The sequence below is a fragment of the Procambarus clarkii genome, chromosome 50 (genome assembly GCF_040958095.1).
Source record: "Procambarus clarkii isolate CNS0578487 chromosome 50, FALCON_Pclarkii_2.0, whole genome shotgun sequence".
In the NCBI taxonomy this organism is placed as follows: Eukaryota; Metazoa; Arthropoda; class Malacostraca; order Decapoda; family Cambaridae; genus Procambarus; species Procambarus clarkii.
In genome coordinates this window covers 29,706,551-29,732,964 of record NC_091199.1, presented here as the reverse complement: position 1 = coordinate 29,732,964, position 26,414 = coordinate 29,706,551, and the positions used below count along the sequence as shown (strand labels likewise).

Genomic DNA, 26,414 nt, shown 5'->3' with positions numbered 1-26,414 from the left:
AATAATAATACTAAAGTTCCCATATATCACCTGGACAATATTGAATATGTGAGGTATTAATGGGAGAAATATCTAGGAGTCGTCATCTGCAGGGATCATAAGGCAATAATAATCAATGCATAAACATAAGGAATAAAATATATGGGATACTGAGAATAACTTTACTAAGTGTTAACCTCAACACATCAAATATTTCCTCCAAGAGAGGAAAAGTATTGTATCGAGTTTAATTGTTTTATATTACAATCACAGGTGGAAAAAGTTGGTTAAATATCTGAGGATAATTAGGTCCGGCCTCAGTTGGTCCCTGGGGCTGGTCACGGGTCACCATCTGGTCCCTGGGGCTGGTCACCACCTGGTCCCTGGTGCTGGTCACGGGTCACCACCTGGTCCCTGGGGCTGGTCACGGGTCACCACCTGGTCCCTGGGGCTGGTCACGGGTCACCACCTTGTCCCTGGGGCTGGTCACGGGTCATCACCTGGTCCCTGGGGCTGGTCACGGGTCACCACCTGGTCCCTGGGGCTGGTCACGGGTCACCTCCTGGTCCCTGGGGCTGGTCACGGGTCACCCCCTGGTCCCTGGGGCTGGTCACGGGTCACCACCTGGTCCCTGGGGCTGGTCACGGGTCACCACCTGGTCCCTGGGGCTGGTCACGGGTCACCACCTGGTCCCTGGGGCTGGTCACGGGTCACCACCTGGTCCCTGGGGCTGGTCACGGGTCACCACCTTGTCCCTGGGGCTGGTCACGGGTCACCCCCTGGTCCCTGGGGCTGGTCACGGGTCACCACCTGGTCCCTGGGGCTGGTCACGGGTCACCACCTGGTCCTTGGGGCTGGTCACGGGTCACCACCTGGCCCCTGGGGCTGGTCACGGGTCACCACCTGGTCCCTGGGGCTGGTCACGGGTCACCACCTGGTTCCTGGGGCTGGTCACGGGTCACCACCTGGTCCCTGGGGCTGGTCACGGGTCACCACCTGGTCCTTGGGGCTGGTCACGGGTCACCACCTGGTCCCTGGGGCTGGTCACGGGTCACCACCTGGTCCCTGGGGCTGGTCACGGGTCACCACCTGGTCCTTGGGGCTGGTCACGGGTCACCACCTGGTCCCTGGGGCTGGTCACGGGTCACCACCTGGTCCCTGGGGCTGGTCACGGGTCACCACCTGGTCCCTGGGGCTGGTCACGGGTCACCACCTGGTCCCTGGGGCTGGTCACGGGTCACCACCTGGTCCCTGGGGCTGGTCACGGGTCACCACCTGGTCCCTGGGGCTGGTCACTCCATACTGGAAATGTATACACCAAAATGTTATATATTTAAACAAGGTAATATTTACAGTAAACTGTATAATTAACAGAGTCAAAATGACAATAATCAGTAACAAGAACAAGAACTTGAGAAGTAAAAATTTTTGATAATTTGTTAAAGGCTTTGTCCAGTTATAATTAATTTTGTTGTAAAATTTGGGAATAAAGACAACTGAATAAGATATATAAAGACAGCAGTACAGAAATTATTATAATGGTTAAATATAAGTCTCATTGATTATTATTGCATAAATTAGACCATAAATACAAGCCAGAAAACCACCACAACAAATAATTACAACATAAAACAGCCAAGCAAAAAAAACATTAAAAACGTTCCAGAACACAAAAGTTACACAAAGATATAAACCCATTACCACGGGGCAGAATTATCAGTAACAAAAGTATTTATCAGGCAAGTTCCACTGATATAAAATATTACAGGATCAAAATGGTGAAAATTATTAATTTATTTCATTATTCCTAATCAGTGAAAGATTTAAATATCAGTGGTATATAATAGCAAAAGATTAGGTAAATGAATAAAGTAAGTGAAAAATGACTGAAGTAAAGTGAAATATTACAAACTATATGACGCCTACCTGTACCACCAGGAGCACTTCCTGCCACCCTGGCAGACAACACCTTCGGTCATGACCCACCAGGAGCACTTCCTGCCACCCTGGCAGACAACACCTTCGGTCATGACGCACCAGGAGCACTTCCTGCCACCCTGGCAGACAACACCTTCGGTCATGTCCCACCAGGAGCACTTCCTGCCACCCTGGCATACAACACCTTCGGTCATGTCCCACCTGGAGCACTTCCTGCCACCCTGGCAGACAACACCTTCGGTCATGACCCACCAGGAGCACTTCCTGCCACCCTGGCTGACAACATTTTCGGTCATGACCCACCAGGAGCACTTCCTGCCACCCTGGCAGACAACACCTTCGGTCACGACCCACCAGGAGCACTTCCTGCCACCCTGGCAGACAACACCTTCGGTCATGACCCACCAGGAGCACTTCCTGCCACCCTGGCAGACAACACCTTCGGTCATGACCCACCAGGAGCACTTCCTGCCACCCTGGCAGACAACACCTTCGGTCATGTCCCACCAGGAGCACTTCCTGCCACCCTGGCAGACAACACCTTCGGTCACGACCCACCAGGAGCACTTCCTGCCACCCTGGCAGACAACACCTTCGGTCATGACCCACCAGGAGCACTTCCTGCCACCCTGGCAGACAACACCTTCGGTCATGACCCACCAGGAGCACTTCCTGCCACCCTGGCAGACAACACCTTCGGTCATGACCCACCAGGAGCACTTCCTGCCACCCTGGCAGACAACACCTTCGGTAATGTCCCACCAGGAGCACTTCCTGCCACCCTGGCAGACAACACCTTCGGTCATGACCCACCAGGAGCACTTCCTGCCACCCTGGCAGACACCACCTTCGGTCATGTCCCACCTGGAGCACTTCCTGCCACCCTGGCAGACAACACCCTCGGTCATGTCCCACCTGGAGCACTTCCTGCCACCCTGGCAGACAACACCTTCGGTCATGTCCCACCAGGAGCACTTCCTGCCACCCTGGCAGACACCACCTTCGGTCATGTCCCACCTGGAGCACTTCCTGCCACCCTGGCAGACAACACCTTCGGTCATGTCCCACCAGGAGCACTTCCTGCCACCCTGGCAGACACCACCTTCGGTCATGACCCACCAGGAGCACTTCCTGCCACCCTGGCAGACACCACCTTCGGTCATGACCCACCAGGAACACTTCCTGCCACCCTGGCAGACAACACCTTCGGTCATGTCCCACCAGGAGCACTTCCTGTCACCCTGGCAGACACCACCTTCGGTCATGTCCCACCAGGAGCACTTCCTGCCACCCTGGCAGACAACACCTTCGGTCATGACCCACCAGGAGCACTTCCTGTCACCCTGGCAGACACCACCTTCGGTCATGACCCACTAGGAGCACTTCCTGCCACCCTGGCAGACACCACCTTCGGTCATGACCCACCAGGAGCACTTCCTGCCACCCTGGCAGACACCACCTTCGGTCATGACCCACCAGGAGCACTTCCTGCCACCCTGGCAGACACCACCTTCGGTCATGTCCCACCTGGAGCACTTCCTGCCACCCTGGCAGACAACACCTTCGGTCATGACCCTCCAGGAGCACTTCCTGCCACCCTGGCAGACAACACCTTCGGTCATGACCCACCTGGAGCACTTCCTGCCACCCTGGCAGACAACACCTTCGGTCATGACCCACCAGGAGCACTTCCTGCCACCCTGGCAGACAACACCTTCGGTCATGTCCCACCAGGAGTACTTCCTGCCACCCTGGCAGACAACACCTTCGGTCATGACCCTCCAGGAGCACTTCCTGCCACACTGGCAGACAACACCTTCAGTCAACATGACGCCTACATGTCCCACAACCACCACAAGTACCAGGTCACCACAACCACCACAAGTACCAGTTCACCACAACCACCACAAGTACCAGCTCACCACAACCACCACAAGTACCAGCTCACCACAACCACCACAAGTACCAGCTCACCACAACCACCACAAGTACCAGCTCACCACAACCACCACAAGTACCAGCTCACCACTACCACCACAAGTACCAGCTCACCACAACCACCACAAGTACCAGCTCACCACTACCACCACAAGTACCAGCTCACCACAACCACCACAAGTACCAGCTCACCACTACCACCACAAGTACCAGCTCACCACTACCACCACAAGTACCAGCTCACCACAACCACCACAAGTACCAGCTCACCACAACCACCACAAGTACCAGCTCACCACAACCACCACAAGTACCAGCTCACCACAACCACCACAAGTACCAGCTCACCACAACCACCACAAGTACCAGCTCACCAGCACATTAACTTACCAACAATCACTGGTGAGAAGTTGGGAAGTTCTGGGGTCGTGTCATCAGCTGTAGCTGCTGGAGCTTCACCCTGCTTCTGCCGTCACCTGGCGTCCAGCACCATGTTAACATGTTACTATGGGGTGTCGTGGGATAAACACTACTGCACTCCCTGTACCACCACCCACCACCTTGGTGGTACTGAGCACAGGACACTGTAGAGGGAGACACCACACATATGAATTACACAGTTTAGTGACCTGTCCACATGTTTACACACCTGCACACACCTTCACACACACATACACGCAAACACATCACGGAGCGGACAACGCTCGGGAATCGTAGTCATAAGGACCCCGAGTTCGATTCCCGGCCGAGGCACAAACAAATGTAAAAAAAAAAATTTCACCAGATGCATCTGTTCACCAAGAATCAAATAGTTGGAAAGGTTGTATGGGCAACATCCTGGGGATGTGTGAGTGTGTTAATGAGACATATATGTAGCACATGTGGTAGAGGAAAATAGGTCGGAAATCAGTACATTAGACAACCGACGGCTAGAAAGGCGGGACCCAGGAACTAACACCTCAAACCTGCAGGCACATATAGTAAATACACACATGGACGCATGCACACAGACACTCAAACAATAGCATACACGAACACATAAAAACGCACACACAGGCACGCACACAGGCACTCAAACAATAAAATACAGTGCACATAAACACACACACACACACACACACACACACACACACACACACACACACACACACACACACACACACACACACACACACACACACACACACACACACACACGCACACACACGCACACACTCACACGCACGCACATAGGCACTCAAACAATAACATACAGTGCACATAAACACACACACACACACACACACACACACACACACACACACACACTCAAACAATAATATACACATACACATAGACACACACACACACACACACACACACACACACACAGACACACACACACACACACACACACACGCGCACGCACACAGGCACTCAAACAATAACATACAGTGCACATAAACACACACACACACACACACACAGGTTTTCAGGTTGGGCTGGTACAACAAGGACAGAAACCGACTTGTAAAGGTGGTGTTTACAAACGAAATCACAAAGGAGGACATTCTCGAAAGGAAGAGTCGTCTGCAGCATATGGAGGGATACAAAAAAGTATTCCTGCAGAGGGACAGGACGAAGGAGGAGAGAGCCAGGGCAGCAGAGGCAAGGAGGAGGCGCAGGGAGAGAGGAGCAAACCAGGAAATCACAGCCCTCAACACAACAGTCCCAGAGACAAGAGGAGAACCCAAAACCAGCATCCCACCAACACCAGAGGGGGGGGGGGGCCACACCACCACCCCCCTCTGCATAGAAACCCTCCCTTCCCCTCACCCTACCTGCCCCTACCCAACCCTCCCTCCCACCCCACCCCATTCTGACCTTGACACCCCTTCCCCATTCCCATCATGTCCCCCCTCCCACCTTTTTCCCCCTGTCCCCCCTCCCCCTTCATCCCAGACCCTCCCTATCCCTCCTCCCCCCTCACTGCGTATCCTCCATGTCCCCCCTACCTCCTTAACCCACACCCTACCTGTCCCCCCTTCCCTTCAACCCCCACCCCCCACCCCAAATTCCTCTGAGACCCTGCAAGCCACCTCACAGATCATTTCACCCATGGAACAGCTTCCCACACCAGCAGAATGCTCGCCAAGAAAGGGACATGAAAATGAACAGAAGAAAGTGAGCTTCAAGGCGATGTACACTAACATAGATGGGATTTCAAATAAAACAAGTGAACTTGGAGAATGGCACTAGAAGAAAACCCAGACATAATAGCACTCACAGAAACAAAGTTAACGAAAATCATAACAAACGCAGTGTTTCCACAGGGCTACTATGTAGTGAGGAAAGAGAGAGAAGGGAGAGGAGGAGGTGGTGTAGCTCTGCTACTAAGAGAAGGTTGGAGTTTCGAAGAGATGGTAATTCAGAACTGTGAAGGTTTCAGTGACTACATTTCAGGCACCATAGCAACTGGAGGACAGAAAACTATAATAGTAGTCATATATAACCCCCCACCAAATGACAGAAGACCCAGACAGGAATATGATAGAAACAACTTGGCACCATCAATATAATAGAGAGAGCAGCTTCTGTGGCTATCAGGAACGGATCCAGACTTCTAATCATGGGAGACTTCAACCATGGGAAGATAGATTGGGGGAACAGAGACCCACATGGAGGCCCAGACACATGGAGAGCTAAGCTGCTGGATGTGGCAACAAGAAACTTTCTAAGTCAACACGTCAAGGGACCGACAAGAATGAGAGGAGGGGATGAACCAGACTTGCTCGATCTGATATTTACCCTAAATGAGTCGGATATAAGGGAAGTTAAGTTGAAAGCCCCCTTGGGAATGAGTGATGACAGTGTATTGAGCTTTGAGTACCTGGTTGAGCTGGGAATTATCATCCCCAAAAAAGAACTGGGAACCAAAGGGCTGGCGTACCGAAAGGGAAATTATGAGGAAATGAATAAATTCCTATGGGATATACATTGGGACACAGAACTCGGAACCAAGTCCGTACAAGACATGATGGACTATGTCACGCAAAAATGTCAGGAGGCTGTAAGCAGGTTTGTCCCAGCCCGACAGGAAAAAACAGAGAAGCAAAGGAAGAATCCGTGGTTTAATAAGGAATGTATGAAAGCAAAGGAGCAAAACAAAAGGGCATGGAGGAACTTCCGTAATAACAGAACACCAGAAAGTAGAGAGAGATACCAGAGAACCAGGAACGAGTATGTCAGTGTGAGAAGAGCAGCTGAGAAAAGGTATGAAAATGATATAGCTAATAAAGCCACGACCGAAGCCAAGCTACTACACAGTCACATCAGGAGGAAGACAACAGTGAAGGAACAGGTGATGAAACTTAGGGTGGGCGAGGACAGGTACACAGAGAATGACAAAGAGGTGTGTGAAGAACTCAACAAAAGGTTCCAGGAGGTCTTTACAATAGAACAGGGAGATGTCGCGGCGCTAGAAGAGGTGGCAGCAAACCAGGTGAACTTGGATAGGTTTGAAATTACAAGAGATGAGGTCAAGAAGCACCTATTGGAGCTGGATGTGAGAAAAGCTGTCGGGCCGGATGGAATCTCGCCATGGGTATTGAAAGAGTGTGCAGGAGCACTTTGCCTACCACTCTCCATAGTGTATAGTAGGTCACTGGAAACGGGGGACCTACCAGAAATATGGAAGACTGCTAATGTAGTACCAATATACAAAAAGGGTGACAGACAAGAGGCACTGAACTACAGGCCAGTGTCCTTAACTTGTATACCATGCTAGGTGATGGAAAAGATTGTGAGAAAAAACCTAGTAACACATCTGGAGAGAAGAGACTTCGTGACAACCCATCAACATGGGTTCAGGGAGGGTAAATCTTGCCTTACAGGATTGATAGAATTCTACGATCAGGTGACAAAGATTAAACAAGAAAGAGAAGGGTGGGCGGACTGCATTTTTTTGGACTGTCGGAAAGCCTTTGACACAGTACCCCATAAAAGGTTGATGCATAAGCTAGAGAAACAGGCAGGAGTAACTGGTAGGGCGCTCCAGTGGATAAGGGAGTACCTAAACAATAGGAAGCAGAGAGTTACAGTGAGGGGTGAGACCTCAGACTGGCGTGAAGTCACCAGTGGAGTCCCACAGGGCTCTGTACTTGACCCTATCCTGTTTCTGATATACGTAAATGATCTCCCAGAGGGAGACTCATTCCTCTCAATGTTTGCTGACGACGCCAAAATTATGAGAAGGATTAAGACAGAGGAGGACAGCTTGAGGCTTCAAGAAGACCTGGACAAGCTGCAGGAATGGTCGAACAAATGGCTGTTAGAGTTTAATCCAAGCAAATGTAATGTAATGAAGATAGGGGTAGGAAGCAGGAGACCAGATACAAGGTATCACTTGGGAGATGAAATACTTCAAGAGTCCGAGAGAGAGAAAGACCTGGGGGTTGATATCACGCCAGACCTGTCCCCTGATGCTCATATCAAGAGGATAACAGCAGCAGCATATGCCAGGTTGGCCAACATAAGAACGGCCTTTAGAAACTTGTGTAAGGAATCTTTCAGAACATTATATACCACATATGTCAGACCAATCCTGGAGTATGCGGCACCAGCATGGAGTCCATATCTAGTCAAGAATAAGACTAAACTGGAAAAGGTTCAAAGGTTTGCCACCAGACTAGTACCCGAGCTGAGAGGTATGAGCTACGAGGAGAGACTACGGGAATTAAACCTCACTTCGTTGGAAGACAGAAGAGTTAGGGGGGACATGATCACCACATTCAAGATCCTCAAGGGAATTGACAGGGTTGATAAAGACAGGCTGTTTAACACAAGGGGCACAAGCACTAGGGGACACAGGTGGAAACTGAGTGCCCAAATGAGCCACAGCGATATTAGAAAGAACTTTTTTAGTGTCAGAGTGGTTGACAAATGGAATGCATTAGGAAGTGATGTGGTGGAGGCTGACTCCATACACAGTTTCAAGTGTAGATATGATAGAGCCCAATAGGCTCAGGAACCTGTACACCTGTTGATTGACAGTTGAGAGGCGGGACCAAAGAGCCAGAGCTCAACCCCCGCAAGCACAACTAGGTGAGTACAACTAGGTGAGTACACACACACACACACACACACACACACACACACACACACACACACACACACACACACACACACACACACACACACACACACACACACACACACACACACACACACACACACACACACACACACACACACACGCACACGCTCACAGGCACTCAAACAATAACATACACGTACACATAAACACACATATGTTTACATGGGGCATGAGTTTATGAGGTATGAGTAACGAGGACAGGCTGCGTGGAATGTACCTCACGTCGCTGGAAGACAGTAGAACTCGGGGAGACGTGATCACTACCTACAAAATTCTCAGACTAATTGTCAAGGCAGATAAAGATAAAGTGTACAACACGGGTGATACGAGAACAAGGGGACACAGTTGAGTCCCTACAACCAAACCCCACAACCGCACCCCATAACCACACCCTCACAACCATACCCCACAACCACACCCCACAACCACACCCTCACAAAAACACCCCACAACCACACCCCACAACCATCCAACACAACCACACCCTACAACCACACTCCACAACCATACCCTACAACCACACCCCACAACCACACCTCACAACCACACCCTTACAACCACACCCCACAACCACACCCCCACAACCACACCCTACAACCACACCCCACAACCATACCCTACAACCACACCCCACAACCACACCCCACAACCACACCCTTACAACCACACCCCACAACCACACCCCCACAACCACACCCTACAACTACACCCCACAACCATACCCTACAACCACACCCCACAACCACACCCCACAACCACACCCCACAACCACACCCAACAACCACACCCCACAACCACACCCAACAACCACACCCCACAACCACTTTCCACAACCACACCCGACAACCACACCCCACAACCACACCCTCACAAAAACACCCCACAACCACACCCCACAACCATCTAACACAACCACACCCTACAACCACTTTCCACAACCATACCCTACAACCACACCCCACAACCACACCCCACAACCACACCCCACAACCACACCCAACAACCACACCCCACAACCACACCCAACAACCACACCCCACAACCACTTTCCACAACCACACCCGACAACCACACCCCACAACCACACCCTCACAAAAACACCCCACAACCACACCCCACAACCATCCAACACAACCACACCCTACAACCACACCCCACAACCATACCCTACAACCACACCCCACAACCACACCCCACAACCACACCCCACAACCACAGCCTACAACTAAACCACACAACCACACCTAACAACCACACCGCACAACCACATCCTACAACCACACCCCACAACCACACTCCACAACCACACCGCACAACCACACCCTAAAACCACATCCCAAAACCACATACCACAGCCACACCCCACAACTATACCACACAACCACACCCCACAACCATACCACAACACTTTCATCCACAACCACATCCAACAACCACACCTCACACCCAACACTCACAACCATACCCCACAAAAACACCCCACAATCCCACACCATAACCACACCCTACAACCACATCGCAGACCACACCCCACAACCACACCCCAAACCCATACCCCACAAACACACCCAACAATCACACCCCACATCCACACCACCCCACAACCACACCCCACAACCACACCCCACAACGTCACCCTACAACCTCACCTCACCACCACGCCCTACAACCACACCCCACAGCCAGACCCCACAACCACACCCCACAACCACACCCTACAACCATACTCCACAACTACACCCCACAACCACACCCCACAACCACACCCCCACAACTACACCCTACAACCACAGCCTACAACCAAACCCCACAACCACACCCAAACACAAAACTGCACAACTACATCCTACAACCACACCCCACAACCACACCCCACAAGCACACTAGACAACCACACCACAAAACCTTGACCCACAACCACACACAACAACAATAACACTCTTTAACCACACCCCAAAACCACACCCCACAACCACACGCCACAACCACACCCCACAACCACACCCCACAACCACACCCGACAACCACACCCCACAACCACACCCACAACCACACCCTTCAACCACATCCCAAAACCACATACCACAACCACACCCCACAACTATACCACACAACCACACCCTACAACCACACCCCACAACCATACCACAACACTTTCACCCACAACCACATCCCACAACCACACCTCACACCCAACACTCACAACCATAACCCAAAACAACACCCCACAACCACACACAATAACCACACCCTACAACCACATCCCAAACCACACCCCACAACCACACCCCAATACCATACCCCACAAACACACCCTACAATCACACCCCACATCCACACCACACAACCACACCCAACAACAACACCCTACAAACACACCCTACAACCACACCCCACAACCATACCCCATAACGACACCCTACAACCACGCCCCACAACCACGCCCCACAACCACACCCCACAACCACACCCCGCAACCACACCCCACAACCACACCCCACAACCAAACCCTACAACCACACCACAACACCTTAGCCCACAACCACACCCAACAACAACAACCCTCCACAACCACACCCCACAACCACACACCACAACCACATTCCAAAACCACACCCCTCATCCACACCTCACAACCACACCTCACCACCACACTCTACAACCACACTCAACAACCACACCACCATAACCCACAACCACACCCCACAACCACACCCCACAATTACACCCCACAACTACTACCACAACCACACCCCGCAACCACACCCTACAACCACACCCTACAACCACATCCCAAAACCTCACTCCACAACCACACCTTACCCACCACACCCCACATCCACACCCGACAACCACACCCCACAACCACACCTTGCAACCACTCCCCACAACTACACCCTAAAACCACACCCCACAACCACATCCCACAACCACATCCCACAACCACACCCTACAACCACACCCTACAACCACACTCCACACCCACACCCTACAACCACACCCTACAACCACACTCCACACCCACACCCTACAACCACACTCCACAACCACACCCCAGAACCACACCCTACAACCACACCCCACCACCACACACCACAACCACACCCCACAACCACACCCCACAACCCACAACCACACCTAACAACTACTCCCCACAACCACACCCAACAACCACATCCAAAAACCACATCCCGGAACCGCACCCCACAAACACACCCCACAACCACACCCCACAACCACACCCCACAATCACACCCCACAACCACACCCCACAACCACACCCCACAATCACACCCCGCAACCAGACCCCACTACTACTCCCACAACCACACCCCACAACAACACCTCACAACCACACTCCACAACCTCACTCTACAACCACACCCCACAACCACACCAATAACCACACCTGACAACCACACCCCACAACCACACACACAACCACACCCCACAACCACACACACAACCACACTATACAACCACACCACAACACCTTAACCCACAACCACACCCCACAACCACACCTAACAACCATACCCCAAAACCCCACCCCACACCCACACACCCTAGAATTACACCCCAAAACTACTACCACAACCACACCCCACAACCACACCCAACAACCACACCCTAAAACCACATCTCAAAACCTCACTCCACAACCACACCCCACAACCATACCCCACATCCACACCCGACAACTACATCCCACAACCACACCCTACAACCACTCCCCACAACCACACCCTCCAACCACACCCCATAACCACACCCCACAACCCCACCCCACAACCACACCCCACAACCCAACCCCACAACCAAACTATACAACTACACTATACAACCACACCACAACACCTTAACCCACAACCAAACCCTACAACCACACCTCACAGCCACACCCCACAACCACACCCCACAACCCCACCCCACAACCAAACTATACAACAACACCACAACACCTTAACCCACAACCACACCCAACAAAAACACCCCACAACCACGCCCCACGACCACACCCCTCAACTACTCCAAACTACCACACCCCACAACCACACCCTACAACCACAACCCAAAACCACATTCCACAACCACACCCCACAACCACACCCCGCAACCACACCCTACAACCAAATTCCACAACCAAACCACAACACCTTAATCCACAACCAAACCCTACAACCACACCTCACAACCACACCCCACAACCACACCCCACAACCACACCCCACAACCACACCCCACAACCACACCCCACAACCACACCCCACAAACACACCACACAACCACACATTACAACACCCCACAAACACACCACACAACCACACATTACAACACCCCACAACCACACCCCACAACCACACCCCACAACCACACCCCACAACCACACCCCACAACCACACCCCACAACCACACATTACAACACCCCTCAACCACACCTCAGTACCACACCTAACATCCACAACCCCCAAACCACACGCCACGATAGCGCGCAGGACTCGTAATTCTGTGGCGCGGGTTCGATTCCCGCACCAGGCAGAAACAAATGGGCAAAGTTTCTTTCACCCTGAATGCCCCTGTTACCTAGCAGTAAATAGGTACCTGGAAGTTAGTTAGTCACGGGCTACTTCATGGTGTGTGTGTGTGTGTATGTGTGTGTGTGTGTGTGTGTGTGTGTGTGTGTGTGTGTGTGTGTGTGTGTGTGTGTGTGTGTGTGTGTGTGTGTGTGTGTGTGTGTGTGTGTGTGTGTGTGTGTGTGTGTGTAGGAAAACAAAAGTTGTTAGTAATACAGTTGATTGACAGTTGAGAGGTGGGCCTAAAGAGCATAGCTCAACCCCTGCAAACACAACTAGGTGAATACTCAGGTACACAAACAATAACATACAAGTATACACACACATACACACTCAGGCACACAAACAATAACATAAACAAACACACACACACACACACAAACAATAACATGAACACACACACACTCAGGCACACAAACAATAACACACAAACACACTCACACTCAGGTACACAAACAATAACATACACGTATACAATACGGACAATATCCTCGTCCCAAGACGTCATCTGTGAAGACCAAACTTACCTGAGTAGCGATCATTGTCTCTGTCCAGGGTGGAGAACTTCATCCCACTGAGGTTGTGGTGCCGTACAAGGACGTCCCCCATGGTACTCTCTTCCTGGTACCCGTCCACCAGCAGCTGGTACCTGGTCCATGGTAGGAGATGGTAGGAGTAGTGTGGGTGGTGGTGTGGGTGGTGGTGGTGGAGGGTTGGTGTGGGTGGTGGTGGTGGAGGGTGGTGTGGGTGGTGATGGTGGGGTGGTGGTGTGGGTGGTGGTGGTGGAGGGGTGGTGAGGGTGGTGATGGTGGAGGGTGATGTGGGTGATGGTGGTGGAGGGTGGTGGTGGAGGGTTGGTGTGGGTGGTGGTGGTGGAGGGTGGTGTGGGTGGTGATGGTGGGGTGGTGGTGTGGGTGGTGGTGGTGGAGGGGTGGTGAGGGTGGTGATGGTGGAGGGTGGTGTGGGTGATGGTGGTGGAGGGTGGTGGTGGAGGGTTGGTGTGGGTGGTGGTGGTGGAGGGTGGTGTGGGTGGTGATGGTGGGGTGGTGGTGTGGGTGGTGGTGGTGGAGGGGTGGTGAGGGTGGTGATAGTGGAGGGTGGTGTGGGTGATGGTGGTGGAGGGTGGTGGTGGAGGGTTGGTGTGGGTGGTGGTGGTGGAGGGTGGTGTGGGTGGTGATGGTGGGGTGGTGGTGTGGGTGGTGGTGGTGGAGGGGTGGTGAGGGTGGTGATGGTGGAGGGTGGTGTGGGTGATGGTGGTGGAGGGTGGTGGTGGAGGGTTGGTGTGGGTGGTGGTGGTGGAGGGTGGTGTGGGTGGTGGTGGTGGAGGGGTGGTGTGGGTGGTGGTAATAGAGGGTGGTGTGGGTGGTGGTGGTGGAGGGGTGGTGTGGGTGGTGGTGGTGGAGGGTGGTGTGGGTGATAGTGGTGGAGGGTGGTGTGGGTGGTGATGGTGGAGGGGTGGTGTGGGTGGTGGTGGTGGAGGGTTGGTGTGGGTGGTGGTGGTGGAGGGTGGTGTGGGTAGTGGTGGTGGAGGGTGGTGTGGGTGGTGGTGGTGGAGGGTGGTGTGGGTGGTGGTGGTGGAGGGGTGGTGTGGGTGGTGGTGGTGGAGGGGTGGTGTTGGTGGTGGTGGTGGAGGGGTGGTGTTGGTGGTGGTGGTGGAGGGGTGGTGTGGATAGTGGTGGTGGTGGAGGGTGGTGTGGGTGGTGGTGGGTGGTGGTGGGTGGTGGTGGTGTGGGTGGTGGTGGTGGAGGGGTGGTGTGGGTGGTGGTGGTGGAGGGTGGTGTGGGTGGTGGTGGTGGAGGGGTGGTGTGGGTGGTGGTGGTGGAGGGATGGTGTGGGTGGTGGTTGTGGAGGGGTGGTGTGAGTGGTGGTGGTGGAGGGTGGTGTGGGTGGTGGTGGTGGAGGGTGGTGTGGGTGGTGGTGGTGGAGGGGTGGTGTGGGTGGTGGTGGTGGAGGGGTGGTGTGGGTGGTGGTGGTGGAGGGGTGGTGTAGGTGGTGGTGGTGGAGGGTGGTGTGGGTGGTGGTGGTGGAGGGGTGGTGTTGGTGGTGGTGGTGGAGGGGTGGTGTGGGTGGTGGTGGTGGAGGGGTGGTGTGGGTGGTGGTGGTGGAGGGGTGGTGTGGGTGGTGATGGTGGAGGTTGGTGTGAGTGGTGGTGGTGGAGGGTGGTGTGGGTGGTGGTGGTGGAGGGTGGTGTGGGTGGTGGTGGTGGAGGGTGGTGTGGGTGGTGATGGTGGAAGGTGGTGTGAGTGGTGGTGGTGGAGGGTGTTGTGGGTGGTGGTGGTGGAGGGGTGGTGTGGATGGTGGTGGTGGAGGGTGGTGGTGGAGGGTGGTGGTGGAGGGGTGGTGTGGGTGGTGGTGGTGGAGGGGTGGTGTGGGTGGTGGTGGTGGAGGGTGTTGTGGGTGGTGGTGGTGGAGGGGTGGTGTGGATGGTGGTGGTGGAGGGGTGGTGTGGGTGACGATGGTGAAGGTTGGTGGTGGAGGGGTGGTGTGGGTGGTGATGGTGGAGGTTGGTGTGGGTGGTGGTGGTGGAGGGTGTTGTGGGTGGTGGTGGTGGAGGGGTGGTGTGGATGGTGGTGGTGGAGGGTGGTGGTGGAGGGGTGGTGTGGGTGGTGATGGTGGAGGTTGGTGTGGGTGGTGATGGTGGAGGGTGGTGTGGGTGGTGGTTGTGGAGGGTGGTGTGGGTGGTGATGGTGGAGGGTGGTGTGGGTGGTGATGGTGGAGGGTGGTGTGGGTGGTGATGGTGGAGGGTGGTGTGGGTGGTGATGGTGGAGGGTGGTGTGGGTGGTGATGGTGGAGGGTGGTGTGGGTGGTGATGGTGGAGGGTGGTGTGGGTGGTGATGGTGGAGGGTGGTGTGGGTGGTGATGGTGGAGGGTGGTGTGGGTGGTGATGGTGGAGGGTGGTGTGGGTGGTGATGGTGGAGGGTGGTGTGGGTGGTGATGGTGGAGGGTGGTGTGGGTGGTGATGGTGGAGGGTGGTGTGGATAGTGGTGGTGGAGGGGTGGTGTGGGTGGTGATGGTGGAGGGTGGTGTGAGTAACAACAGCAGCAACAGTATCAACATCAGTACCAGCAACAGTAACAACAGCAGCACCAGCAACAATAACAACAGCATCAACAGTAACAACAGCAGCAACAAAAACATCAGCACCAAAAACAACAACAGCAGCAACAGTAACAACAGTAGCACCAGTAACAGTAACAAGAGCAGCACAAACATAAGTAACAACACCAGCAACAGTAACAACAACAGTAACAGTAACAACATCAGCAACAGTAGCAAAAGAAACAATAATAACAGTAGCAAAAGTAACTCCAGCAGCAGCAACAGTAACAACAACAGCAGCAGCAATAACAGTAAAAACAGCAGCAGCAACAGTAACAACAGCAGCAACAGTATCAACAGCAGTACCAGGAACAGTAACAACAGCAGCACCAGCAACAGTAACAACAGCAGCACCAGCAACAGTAACAACAGCATCAACAGTAACAATAGCAGCAACAGTAACAACAGCAGCAACAAAAACAACAACACCAAAAATAACAACAGCAGCAACAGTAACAACAGTAGCACCAGTAATAGTAACAACAGTAACAGTAACATCAGCAACAGTAACAGCAGCAGCAATAATAACAACAGCAGCAACAGTACAACAGCGGAAACATTAACAATAGCAACAACAGTAACAGCAGAATCAACAATAACAAGAGCAGGAACAGTAACAACAGCAGCAACAATAACAACAGCAGCACCTCCAGCATTAACAACAGCAGCAGCAGTAACAACAGCATCACCAGTAATAACAGCAGTACCAGCAACAACAACAACAGTAGCAGCACCAGCAAGAAAAACAACAGCTGCAGCAGCAACAGTATCACCATCAGTAACAGTAACAACAGCAGCAACAGTGACAACAGCAGCAGCAACAGTAACTACAGCTGTAGCAACAGAAACAACGGCAGAAGCACCAACAACAGTAACCACAGCAGCAGAACCAAAAGTAACAATAGCAGCAACAGTAACAAAGCAACAACAGTAACACAGCAGCACCAGCAACAGTATCAACAGCAGCACTAGCAACAGTAATAACAGCAGCAACACCAACAAAAGTAACATAAGCAGCACCACGAACAATAACAACAGCAGCAACAGCAACAAAAGCAGGACCACCAACAGTAACAACAGCAGCAACAATAACAACTGCACCAACAACAGAAACAACAGAAATACCAGCAACAGTAACAACAACAGTAACAACAACAGCACCACCAATAGCAAACAGAAAGAAAAACAACAGCAACAGTAACAACAGCAGGACCAGAAAAAGTAACAACAGTTGCACCAGCAACAGTAACAAAACAGCACCAGCAACAACAGCAGCACCAACAATAGTATCAACAGCAGCACCAGCAACAGTAACAACAACAGCACCACCAATAGCAAACAGAAAGAAAAACAACAGCAGCGGCACCAGCAACAGTAACACCAGCAGCGGCACCAGCAACAGTAACAACAGTAGCACCAAAACAGTATCAACAGCAGCACCACAAACAGTAACAACAGCAAAACCAGCAACAATAACAACAGAAGCAACAGTAACAACAGCACGAGAGTAACAGTAACAAAAACAGCAGTCCCAACAACCGTAATAACAACAGCTCCACGAACAGTAACAACAGTACCAACAGTAACAACAGCAGCACTAGCAATATTAACAACAGCAACACTAGCAACAGTAACAAATCCAGCAACAGTAAAAACAGCAGCAATAGTATAAACAACAGCAACAGTAACAACAGCAGCAACAATAGCAACAACAGTGTCAGTAACAACAATAAAAATAGCAGCAACAGTACCAACAGCAGCACCAACAACAGATCCAACTGCAGCACTAGCAACAGTAAAAACAGGAGCTCCAGCAACAGTAAAAAAAGCAGCAAGAGTAACAACAGCAGCAACAGTATCAACATCAACAGTGACAATAGCAGCAACAGTAACAAAGCAACAACAGTAATAACAGCAGCAACAGCTGCACTAGCAACAGTAACAGCAGCAGCTACACCAACAACAGTAACATAAGAAGCACCACCAACAGCAACAACGGCAACAAAAGCAGCACCACCAACAGTAGCAACAGTAACAACAGCAGTAACAGTAACAACAGGAGCACCACTAACAGTAACAACAGCAGCAAAAGTAACAACAGCACCAACAAAGGACACAACAGCAGCACCAACAACAGTAACAACAGAAACACCAGCAACAGTAACAATAGCAGCACCAGAAAGAGTAACAACAGCAGCACCAGCAACAGTAACAGAACAGCACCAGCAACAACAGCAGCACCAACAATAGTATTAACAGCAGCACCAGCAACAGTAACAACAACAGCACCACCAATAGCAAACAGCTGCAGCACCAGCAACAGTAATAACAGCAGCACCAAAACAGTATCAGCAGCAGCACCACAAACAGTAACAACAGCAGAACCACAGAAGTAACAACAGAAGCAACAGTAACAACAGCACGAGAGAAACAGTAATAAAAAACAGCAGTCCCAACAACTGTAGCAACAGCAGCTCCACGAACAGTAACAACAGTACCAACAGTAAGAACAGCAGCAACAGTAACAAAAGCAGCAACAGTAACAACAGCAGCTCCAGCAATATTAACAACAGCAACACTAGCAACAGTAACAACACCATCAACAGTAACACGACCAGCAACAATAACAACAATGGCAACAATAACAACAACACCAACAACAACAGAAACAACAGCTGCACCAGCAACCATAACAACAGTAGCAACAATAACAACAGCACGAACAACAACAGAAACAACAGCAGTGCCACCAACAGTAACAACAGCTGCACCAGCAACCATAACAACAGCAGCCCCCTTAAGAGTAACAACAGTAGCACCAGAAAAAGTACCAACAGCAGCACCAACAACAGCACCAACTGCAGCACCAGCAATAGTAACAACAGCAGGAACAGTAACAACAGCAGCAACAGTATCAACAGCAGCAGCTACAGTAACAACAGCAGAAGTAACAACTACAATCAAAACAGCAGCAACAGCAACAGTAAACACAGCAGCAACAGTAACAACAGCACCAGCACCAGCAACAGTAACACCAGCAGCAACAGTAACAACAGCAGGGACAGTAACAACAGCAGAAGCAACAGTAACAACAGCAGCAGCACGAACAACAGTAACAACAGCAGGGACAGTAACAACAGCAGAAGCAACAGTAACAACAGCAGCAGCACGAACAACAGTTGCACCACCAACAGGAACAACAGCAGCATTAATAACAACAACAGTGTCAGTAACAACAGCAGTACGACGAACAGTAACAACAACAGAAACAGTAACAACAGAACCACCAACAGTAGCAACAACAGAAACTACAGCAGCATCACCAACAGTAACAACAGCAACACCAGCAACAGTAACAACAGCAGCAACAGTAACAACAGCTGCACTAGAATGAGTAACAAAAGCAGCACCAGTAACAGAACCAACTGCATCACCAGCAACAGTAACAACAGCAGCAACAGCAACAACAGCAACAACAGTAAAAAGAGCAACAGTAACAATAGCAGCAACAGTAACAAAAGCAGCACCAACAACAGAACCAAATGCAGCACCTGCAACAGTAGCAACAGGAGCTCCAGCAACAGTAAAAACAGCAGCAACAGTAACAACAGCAGTAACAGTAACAACAGCAGCACCACTAATAGTAACAGCCGCAGCAACAGTAACAACTGCAGCAACCACAGAAACAACAACAGTAACAACAGAAACACCAGCAACAGTAACAACAGCAGCACCAGCAACAGTAACAAAACAGTACCAGCAACAACAGCAGCACCAACAATAGTATTAACAGCAGCACCAGCAACAGTAACAACAACAGCACCACCAATAGCAAACAGAAAGAAAAACCACAGCATTAGCACCAGCAACAGTAACAACAGCAGCAACAGTACCAACTGTACCAATAACAGCACCAGCAACAGTAACAACAGCAGCAACAAAACAGTATCAACAGCACACCACAATCAGAAACAGCAGCAGAACGAGCAACAGTAACAACAGAAGCAACAGTAACATCAGTACTAACAGTAACAACAGCACGAGAGCAACAGTAACAAAAACAGCAGTCCCAACAACCGTAACAACAGCAGCTTCACGAACAGTAACAACAGTACCAACAGTAACAACAGCAGCAACAGTAACAAAGGCAGCAACAGTAGCAACAGCAGCACCAGAAATATTAACAACAACAACACTAGCAACAGTAACAACAGCAGCACAAGCAACAGTAACTACACCAGCAATAGTAAAAAATCAGCAACAGTAAAAACAACAGCAACAGTATCAACAGCAGCAATAATAACAACAGCAGCAACAAGAACAACAGCAACAACAGTAACTTCAGCAGCAAAAGTAACAACAGCAGCAACAGTAATAACAGCAGCACCATCAAAAGTAACACGACCAGCAACAATAACAACAGCACCAAAAACAACAGAAAGAACAGCAGCGCCACCAACAGTAACAACATCTGCACCTGCAACAGTAACAACATCTGCACCTGCAACAGTAACAACAGCAGCACCAGAAAAAGTACCAACAGCTGCTGTATTTGTTGTTACTGTTGTTGATGCTGCTTTTGTTACTGTTGCTTTTGCTGCTGTTGTTATTGCTGCTGCTTCTGTTACTGGTGCTGCTGTTGTTATTGTTGGTGGTGCTACTGTTGTTCGTGCTGATGCTGTTGTTACTGTTGCTGCTAGTGTTACTGTTGCTGGTGCTGGTGGTGATAATGTCACAAGAGCAGCAACAGTATCAACAACAGTAACAACAGCAGCAACAATATTAACAACATCACCAGCAACAGTAACAACAGCAGCACCAAATGCAGCACCAGCAACAGAACCAACAGCAGAAACAGTAAGAACAGCAGCAGCCACAGTAAAAACAGCAACAACAGCAACAAATGCAGCACCACCAGCAGTAACAACAGGAGCAACAGTAACAACAGCAGCAACAGTAACACCAGGAGAAACAGTTACAACAGCCGCAGCAGCACTACAGTAACAACAGCAGCAACAGAAACAACTGCACCAACAGAAATAACAGCAGCAACAGTAACAACAGCAGCAACAGTAACAATAGCAGCAGCAACAGTAATAATAGAAGCAACAGAAACAACAGCAGCAATAGTAACAACAGCAGCAACAGAAACAACAGCATCAACAGTAACAACAGCAACAACAGTAACAACAGCAGCAACAGTAACAGCAGCAGCAACAGAAACAACAGCATTAACAGTAACAACAGCAGCAACAGTAACAACAGTAGCAACAGTAACAGCAACAGTAACAACAGTAACAACAGTAGCAACAGTAACAGCAACAGTAACAACAGCAGCATCAGCAGTAACAACAGCAGCAGCAACAGTAACAACAGCAGCAGCAACAGTAACAACAGCAGCAGCAACAGTACCAACAGCACCACCAACAGTAAATACAGCAGCGTCAGTAACAGCAGCAACAGTACCAACAGCAGCAACAGTACCAACAGCACCACCAACAGTAAACACAGCAGCAACAGTAACAACATCAACAACAGTAACAACAGCAGCAACAGTAACAACACGAGCAGCAACAGTACCAACAGCACCACCAACAGTAAATACAGCAGCAACAGTAACTACAGCAGCAATAGTAACAACAGTAGCAACAGTAACAACAGCAGGAACAGTAACAACAGCAGCAACAGTAACAACAGCAGCAACAGTAACAAAACCAGCTACAGCAACAACAGCAGCACCAACAGTAACAACAGCAGCAACAGTAACAACAGCAGCAGCAACTGTAGCAACAGAAGCAACAGTAACAACAGCAGCAAAAGTAACAACAGCAGCAACAATAACAACAGTAGCAACAGTAACAACAGCAGCAGCAACAGTAACACCAGCAGCAACAGTAACAACAGCAGCAACAGTAACAACAGCAGCAGCAACAGTAATAGCAGCAGCAATAGTAACAACAGAAGCAACAGTAACAACAGTAGCAACAGTAACAACACCAGCTACAGCAACAACAGCAGCACCAATAGTAACAACAGCAGCAACAGTAACAACAGCAGCAACAGTAACAACAGCAGCAACAGTAGCAACAGTAACAACAGCAGCAATAGTAGCAACAGTAACAACAGCAGCAACAATAACAACAGCAGCAGAAACAGTAACAACAGCAGCAACAGTAACAACAGCAGCAACAGTAGCAACAGTAACAAAAGCAGCAGCAACAGTAATAACAGCAGCAGCAACAGTAACAACAGCAGCAACAGTAATAACAGCAGCAGCAACAGTAACAACAGCAGCAACAGTAACAACAGCAGCAACAGTAACAACAGCAGCAACAATAACAACAGCAGCAACAGTAACAACAGCAGCAGCAGCAACAGTAACACCAGCAGCAACAGTAACCACAGCAGCAACAGTAACAACAGCAGCAACAGTAACAACAGCAGCAGCAACAGTAACAACAGAGAGAAGGAGCAAGACTCACCCGGTTCTCTCGTTGGCGACGCTAAAGGTGGACCAGAGCGCCCAGCGGTGTTCGATGGGCAATGTCTTCCGATAATCCTGCTTGTTGGTGGCAGCCAGACGCACTGTGTGGGGCGAGGGCTGCGTAAGCTGGTGCGCCGCCTCCGTCCCTGTCACAGATGGTAATATAGCCTTCCGTCCCTGTCACAGATGGTAATATAGCCCGCCGTCCCTGTCACAGATGGTAATATATCCCTCCGTCCCTGTCACAGATGGTAATATAGCCCGCCGTCCCTGTCACAGATAGTAATATAGTCCTCCGTCCCTGTCACAGATGGTAATATAGCCCTCCGTCCCTGTCACAGATGGAAATATAATCCTCCGTCCCAGTCACAGATGGTAATGTAGGCCTCCGTCCCTGTCACAGATGGTAATATAGCCCTCCATCCCTGTTACAGATGGTAATGTAGCCCTCCGTCTCTTTCACAGATGGTAATATAGCTCTCCGTCCCAGTCACAGATGGTAATATAACCCTCCGTCCCAGTAACAAATGGTAATATAGCCTTCCGTCGCTATCACAGAAGATAATATACCCTTCCGTCCCTGTCACAGATGGTAAAAATGCAGACCGTTCCTGTCACAGATGGTAATATAGTCCTCCGTCCCTGACACAGATGGTAATATGGTCCTCCGTCCCTGTCACAGATTGTAATATAGCCCTCCGTCCCTGTCACAGATTGTAAAATAGCCCTCCGTCCCTGACACAGAGGGTAATATAGCCTTCCGTCCCCTGTCACAGATGGTAATATAGTCCTCCGTCCCTGTCACAGATGGTATTATAGTCCTCCTTCCCTGTCACAGATTGTAAAATAGCCCTCCGTCCCTGACACAGAGGGTAATATAGCCTTCCGTCCCTATCACAGAAGATAATATACCCTTCCGTCCCTGTCACAGATGGTAAAAATGCTGACCGTTCCTGTCACAGATGGTAATATAGTCCTCCGTCCCTGTCACAGATGGTAATATGGTCTTCCGTCCCTGTCACAGATGGTAATATAGTCCTCCGTCCCTGTCACAGATTGTAATATAGCCCTCCGTCCCTGTCACAGAGGGTTATATAGCCCTCCGTCCCCTGTCACAGATGGTAATATAGTCCTCTGTTCCTGTCACAGATGGTAATATAGTCCTCCGTCCCTATCACAGAAGGTAATATTGTCCTACTTCCCCATCACAGATTGTAATATAGCCCTCTATCCCTATCACAGAGGGTAATATAGCGCTCCATTCCTGTCACAAAGGGTAATATAGTTGACCGTTCCTGTCACAGGTGGTAATATAGTCCTCCGTCCCTGCTTGATGGGGTTCTGGGAGTTCTTCTACTCCCCAAGCCCGGCCCGAGGCTAGACTCGACTTGTGAGAGTTTGGTCCATCAGGCTGTTGCTTGGAGCGGCCCGCAGGGCCACATACCCACCACAGCCCGGCTGATCCGGAACTTATCTTAGAAAACAGTCCAGTTTTCTCTTGAAAATGTCCACGGTGGTTCCGGCAATATTTCTTATAGTCGCTGGGAGGACGTTGAACAACCGCGGACCTCTGATGTGTATACAGTGCTCTCTGATTGTGCCTATGGCACCTCTGCTCTTCACTGATTCAATCTTGCATTTTCTTTCTTATCGTTCACTCCAGTACGTTGTTATTTTACTGTGTAGATTTGGGACCTGGCCCTCCAGTATTTTCCATGTGTATATTATTTGGTATCTCTCTCGCCTCCTTTATAGAGAGTACATTTGGAGAGCTTTGAGACGATCCCAATAATTTAGGTGTTTTATCTCGTCTATGCGTGCCGTATATGTTCTCTGTATTCCCTCTATTTCAGCAATCTCTCCTGCTCTGGAGGGGGAAGTGAGTGCTGGAGCAGTACTCGAGACGGGACAACACAAGTGACTTGAAGAGTACAACCATTGTGATGGGTTCCCTGGATTTGAAAGTTCTCGTAATCCATCAGATAATTTTTCTGGCTGACGCGATATTTGCTTGGTTATGCTCCCTAAACGTTAGATCGTCGGACATCATTATTCCCAAATCCTTGACATGCTGTTTTTCTACTATGGGAAGATTCGATTGTGTTTTGTACCCTGTATTATGTTTCAGATCCTCATTTTTGCCGTACCTGAGTACATGAAATTTATCACTGTTAAACATCATGTTATTTTCTGCTGCCCAATCGAAAACTTTGTTGACATCTGCTCGTAGGTTTTCAATGTCTTCAGCAGAGGTAATTTTCATGCTGATTTTTGTGTCATCTGCAAAGGACGACACGAAGCTGTGACGTGTATTTTTGTCTATATCAGATATGAGAATAAGGAACAGTAGCGATGCAAGGACTGTACCTTGAGGTACAGAGCTTTTAACATCGCTTGGACTCGATTTTATCTGATTGACTGTTACTCTTTGTGTTGTGTTCGACAGGAAATTGAGTATCCAGCATCCTACTTTTCCAGTTATTCCCATTGACCTCATTTTGTGAGCTATCACCCCATGGTAACATTTGTCGAACGCCTTTGCTAAGTCTGTGTATACAGCATCTGCATTTTGCTTTTCTTCTAGGGATTCTGTGATTTTGTCATAGTGGTTGAGTAACTGTGATTGACAGGATCTTCCCGCTCTAAATCCATGTTGTCCTGGATTGTGCAATTAATTGTTTTCCATAAAACTAGAAATTTGATTCCTAATCACTCTTTCAAACACTTTTATTATGTGTGATGTTAGTGCAACTGGTCTATAATTTTTTGACAAGGCTTTACTCCCCCCCCCCCTTGTGCAACAGAGCTATATCTGCAGATTTAAGTGCTGCTGGTATCTCCCCTGTATCCAGGCTCTTTCTCCATATTACGCTGAGTGCTCTCGCTACTGGTACTTTACATTTCTTTATGAATATTCAATTCCATGAATCAGGCATAGGAGGTGAGTGCATAGGCATATTGTCAATTTCTCTTTCAAAGTCTTCCGAGTTTGTGGTAATATCCGTTATATTATCTGCTGCTTGAATGTCATTCATAAAGAAGCTGTCTGGGTCATCAACTTTCATGTTGTTTATTGGTGTGCTAAACATAGCCTCATACTGACTTCTTAGAATTTCACTAATCTCTTTGTTGTCCTCTGTGTACGTACCTTCATTTGTAATTAACGGTCCAATACTGGTCGAGGTTTTGAATTTGGATTTTGCGTATATGTGTTATGGACCCGAGCCCAGCGTCCGAGCACTGAGCTGTGACGACCACGCCATCTGTG

At 50.1% G+C, this 26,414-nt stretch overlaps 1 long non-coding RNA gene across 1 annotated transcript; it reads right to left on the bottom strand.

Moving 5' to 3' along the window:
* Nucleotides 1-1,129: 1,129 nt before the first annotated feature.
* LOC138351543 (uncharacterized) lies at nucleotides 1,130-23,288 on the bottom strand. Its single transcript, XR_011222499.1, has 4 exons — nucleotides 23,145-23,288; nucleotides 14,091-14,212; nucleotides 4,246-4,439; nucleotides 1,130-1,281 (listed from the first exon to the last, which is right to left on the bottom strand). It is a non-coding gene; the product is annotated as an uncharacterized lncRNA (long non-coding RNA).
* Nucleotides 23,289-26,414: the final 3,126 nt, after the last annotated feature.